A 5,732-nucleotide genomic window follows, 5' to 3' on the forward strand; every position below is an offset into this window, starting at 1 on the left:
TCCACACTGAGATACATTTTCTCACATCTATTAACTTAACTAAGACAATCCTCCAAGTCAACCCAGCACAGACAGCCTCTTAATGTGATCTTTTAGCTGGGTGATTGACTGTCAGCTGCAATGAGTTGACAACTAAAACTGGACAGTACAGTCCCCGTGCTCTGAGCAAAACACATCCACAACATGGCTTCTTTGCCTTTACAGAGGGAGGGAGGGAGAGAGAAGGGGGGGGGGAGTAGAGGGTTCTGCAGTCTGAAATCCACCAGAGTTTTCTCCAGTCTTTTTAGAAAACTACCTCTAAAATTTTCTTCTAATTTGTTCCATATACTCCCATTGATTCCTTTCAAATTTATAGTTTCTTTTTTCACTAATGGTTATTATATACATATATGTATATACATATATTCCTAAATAAGGCCAAGGATCATTGCATAAGAAGTGGTGGGAAGACTATAAGAGAGAGAGGATCCAAAAATTGGGGCATTACTAACTATAGTATATATCTTCTTTGGTGAGACATTGGTAAAATACCCTACCTACATTTTCACTTTATTGTTGAAAGTCATAAGTTATTTACATATTCTGTTTCAAATCTTTCATTGGATATGAGACTATAACTATGTTCTCCTAGTTTATAATTTTTTTCATTTTATTACTTTTTTGTTTTTACTGTTGTTTTATTTATTGGGAAGACAGAATCTTATTATATAGTCCAGGCTAGCCTTAAACTTGCAAACCCCTACTTCAGCCTCCCAACTGTTGAAATTATATTCATAACTCATCTTTGTGAAACCTATGAGAGTTTTGAATTTTGATGAAGTTCAAATAAGATCTCTAATGTTTTCTATATTTGGTCTCATAATCTGAAAACTCACCCAAACCCAAACCATAGAAGATTTTTCTCTTACATTTTCTACTAAAACTATTAAATTTTAAATTTAGATTATCATCTATGTTAATATATAAAAGTAGTATAGAGTGAATGACTTTTCTTTGCTGTTTCTGCATAAGAATGAACAATGACTTCAACACAATTTTTTAAAAGATTTTTTTTCTCCTTTCAGTAGGTTTTGTATTTTTGTCAAAAATCAACTGGCTACAGTTATGTAGTCTATTATGGCAATGTCTATTTTGTTCCATTCACTTATGTTAACTTTGAGTTCAGTCCTTAAAATCATACTAGAAGCCAGTGCTAGAGATAACAGAAGCATCTTTGTTGAACAACAGATCCCTTTGGCATTCCCAGGCCTGCTTAATGTTCTCTTGGCTTGGTTGCATAGTGTAAGCCCCCAAAGACATGATAAGTCATTTTAATCTCTATAAAGTTTGTTATATACAAATATAGCTTTCAGCAAAGATAAATATTAATATTAAAAATGTTGGTATAAGTGCTGGATATCCAGTTCCAAATACTCTTCTTAAATATTTGAAAAGTTTTAGATAATAAATCCAGCATGGTGAAAATAAATTGAGTATTTTAAACCAGTATATACAATCTTTTCTTGAGTTACTAATAAAAAAATAAGAATTCTCCCTTTAATCTCTTCTTTGCTAAGCTAATGCAAAACTGTCTGAAGTATCTTATGTTTTATAGAGCAGGGGTTATTAGTATCATTGATTATCCTCTTGAAGATTGTTTTGAAGGAAGGATCTGTAGACTCTTAAAGAAAAGTATACAGCAGATGCCCTTGGAAGGCAGGGTAAAGAGACTTGTTTAGATTTGAAAATATTATCTTTCAGTTTATAGTATAGGGTTTCAATATAGTCTTCAGGCATAAACAACCTCAGCTGCAGCATGTCAGACTAAAGTGAAAATGGAAGTAACCCATTATTAGCTACTCACAAGCATTTGTGAAGAATCCCAATGACCACTGCCCATGTTTCTTTAGTCTGATACTCTTTACTGCCATGCCAGGGCTGTCTCCAAGCTGCTAACCTATCCAAACAACTTATGATCTCTGAAGGAGACAGGAAATTTGATTATTATAGATTGGCTAAATGAATCAAAAAGAGAAAGAACCAAATGTACCTCAAGGAAACAGCAGAGCTTCTACACAGAGTCAGAAAATACGATTCTAGATATTGTTGACTCCTGATTTATAACTATTACACAAAGTAAAGAGAAAACAGGGTCATTAACCCTGTCTGTGAAACAATACCCAAAATTCCTTCATGAGATATGGTAGAATTTATACTACATGTTCAGAACTTTAAATTGTATTCTAGCAAAGATAAAAAGGAATATTCAATAACTAGGATACTAATTTTAATTTTTTCATATATTTACTACACATGTTTAACATACTTAATTCTCTGTAGGAATTACTCCCCTCTTCCCTCCAGGCTAAGCCCTTCCCAACCTCCAGTAAATCCTTTAAACTTTGAGAAGTGATCATTATTCTCAGATCCTAGGCTAAGAATTTTACAGTGACCTGAAGTATCAAATATAGGACAAATACAGATTACTCACAAACTGAAACTTGAGAGAAACATTGGGGAGATTGAATGAAAATTAGAAAAATATCTGCCGTGAATCATATTTAATGCAAGTGAACAAAGTGGCCAGGAAATTAAACTTAGATCAATGTGGGACGGTGTCCAAATAACCTGGATGCTCTTGGTCCTTAACAAACATCAGTTTTTGCCAGAAGAGCCTGTCAGACAGCTTGCAGTCTGTGTCCAACGTAGAAGAGCCCAAAGCATTAGACCAAAATCTGTGACAAGACACTGTTCCCTGCAGAGGAAGAAAAAAAATGAGAAAGGACTAGTTTAAAAACCAAACCCTTTATGATAAACTAAAAGTGGCCTAAAGAGGATGTGGAGTCTGAGACCTAAATGTTCATGACAATACGATAATTGACTAGCTTTACCACAGCTTCCAGTTTAGGGTAGCACTGATTTTTTTTGCCTAAGGGATGGCAACAGAAATGCCATCACTCCAGCTCACCTACTCATTGACACTTTCCACCCTGTCAATGAGGAACAAGAGTCACCTAGTGACGTGTATGTGAAAATTGAAATGTCTATATTGAGAATTATATTTTTTGCAACATGGAAAATATTCTGAGATAAATTAAGCAGTGCCAATATAATGAGTATAAAATTGAGGCCTAGAGCAAGATATAAAAAAAAATCTGAAAACAATAACGAACTCAGTGAAGCAGTAAAATCATGGGCTGAATCAAACCAAGATGTGAAGTGAATTAGCTTACAACCCTAGTCATAAATGTTAAGTAATGGTGATAAAGGAAAGACACCTCAAAAGGATATATAATGCATTTGATTGTAAAACTAATTCCACCAAGACAGGATGGATCTGAGTGTACTTGCTTTTAGAACAGCAAATTTAATGTTAAGAAGGAGCTCAGCATATTTACCTATGGCTTAGAAAGAATCAATATATTGTAGCTCTTTGATTTTCATGATGCAAATTTGATTCTATGACTGATAAATACATGCTCTATGACATACACTTTTCAATCTAATCGTTTTAACTAACCTATGATAACTATTGCATATCTCATAATTGTATCAGAAATTTCGCAACCTTAGGTAGCATTTAAAAATTACAAAATCAACAAAGAAAATAAAATCGAGCCAAGTGGGGTAGTGCACACCTCTCATTCATTCTAGCACTAGGGGAGGCAGAGATAAGAGGATCTCTGGGAGTTCAAGGCCAGCCTAGTCTTCAAATGGAGTCTAAGACAGCCAAGGCTACACAGAGAAACCTTGCTTCCAAGAAAAAAAAAAGAAGAAAGAAGGAAGGAAGGAAAGAAGAAAGAAAGAAAAGAGAAAAGAAAGAAATAAAGAAAAGAAAATCCTGTATAAGCCACACTAATACATAGAAAAATAACAACTTTTAATTTAGGAGCTTAAGAAGAAAATCTAGTTGTAAAAATTTATAAAATTATAGTTTCTATAGAATTAATATTTATTACAAAACTTTTTTCTCAAGCTGGCCATGGTAGTAAATGGCAGTAATGCTAGGACTAAGGAGGCTCAAGCAGGAAGAGTTTGTGTTTGAGACAAACCTGGGCTGAATACCCAGATTCTGTCATAACAATAATAATAAAAAAAAAACCTAAAGCTGCACAGACAGATAACACATACCCATACAGAGAGGGGGGGAAAGAGAGGGAGAGAGAGCATACAGAAGATTTTTACAGAGACTAAACCAAAGGATTTGTACCTTTTTAAATAAAAGATTCAGTTGGCACACGTAGCTTTACATCATCACAATTTTTAATACCATTTGCTTTCATCCTTCTTTTCTGTTCCAAATGTCATTTTATTGCAAGATGGTATAACTAATTAAAAGTTTAAACTATGACTTGGTAATTTGAGTCAGGCAGCAAGTTGTTGCATATTGCTTATTCAAAAGTGATCACCAGACAACTCAAGATACTAAGCAAGGGTCATAAATACCTTACTGGCCAATAGGGTTAAACCACTGAATGGACCTTGATCATTTCTTAGGAAAAGTACACTGTAATTTCAATAGACAGCAATACAGGAAGAGTTCTTCCACACCGACTACTTAACTCTCTCTGGCCGTCTCAATTGAGATAGATATGTTCACATAACTGGCAGAGCTTGGGCCTTCTTTGAGATCATCTTTAGCTCCTCCATGCACTTGGCAAGCATCTCCTTTTCCTGCTGTGTGGAAATGGTCTGCACCACATGCTTCTCCACCCAGTCCTGCTCCTTGCGACACTTCATGTCCTGTACAGAAATGTGATAGTCTAGGCAATTCTTTACTTCCTTATATGCTTCGTGCAGCCGTTCTCGGTAAGTGACCTCCAAGGCCAGGGCAATGTTCTTCCTCTGAACGTCGAAGAGGCGGTGGCTCTTCTGAACCAGTGCGTGCTGTGCCCTCTCCATGTCAGCTGCATCCTGGATCTGTTTGATGGTCAACTGCTTTTACGTCTTCTAGTTGAGCCGTTTTTTGCTCACTAAGTTTATTGACAAATTCCACAATGGAGAAGCCATATTTCTTAATCACATAGACAATCAGCCCTACTACTGATAGGGTAGAGGAATGCCTCTGGGGTGATCACATAGATTTCTTTGGATAAAAAAAATACAAGCAAATCCCAGTCCCAAGCATATAGGGTCCTGTTACACCAGTTTTAGAGTAAAGAAATTGTGCTTCATTCTTTTTAAACATATTTTATTAATTATTTGAGAATGCCTTTTAAAAAATATATTTTATTAATTTATTCATATTACACCCCAATTGTTATCCCATCCCTTGTATCCTCCCATTCCTCCCTCCCTCCCATTTTCCCCTTACTCCCCGCCCCTATGACTGTGACTGAGGGGGATTACCTCCCCCTGTATATGCTCATAGGGTACCGAGTCTCTTCTTGGTAGCCTGCTATCCTTCCTCTGAGTGCCACAATGCCATACAATGTATATTCATCATATTCATCTCCACTACCACCTTAGCGACCCCTAGATCCTTCCTCCCTTACTACCCTCCCAATGTCTTGTCTTCTTGTTGCTGCTGTTGTTGTCATTGTTACTGTCGTTGTTAATAATCTATTGAATCCAGTGTGTGGTGCCCATGTGGGGCCATCACCTGGATTGTGGATGACTTACCAGGAACTGCATACTTTAAAAAAAAAACCCACTCTCACTAGCAGCTATAGATGGCCAATAGCTCCTCAGTTGTTGACATCAGTTAGACCTATATTTAGACAACATGGCACTGATATGGCTCTCCAATATGA

General features: G+C 36.2%; 1 pseudogene across 1 annotated transcript; it reads right to left on the reverse strand.

The window, feature by feature from the left end:
* Window positions 1-4,455: 4,455 nt before the first annotated feature.
* On the reverse strand, window positions 4,456-5,167 carry LOC311606516 (ATP synthase F(0) complex subunit B1, mitochondrial-like; annotated as a pseudogene). Its single transcript has one exon. The product of its transcript is annotated as an ATP synthase F(0) complex subunit B1, mitochondrial-like (transcript).
* Window positions 5,168-5,732: the final 565 nt, after the last annotated feature.

Source organism: Acomys minous, assembly GCF_964271855.1.
Source record: "Acomys minous genome assembly, chromosome: 10".
Taxonomy (NCBI): Eukaryota; Metazoa; Chordata; class Mammalia; order Rodentia; family Muridae; genus Acomys; species Acomys minous.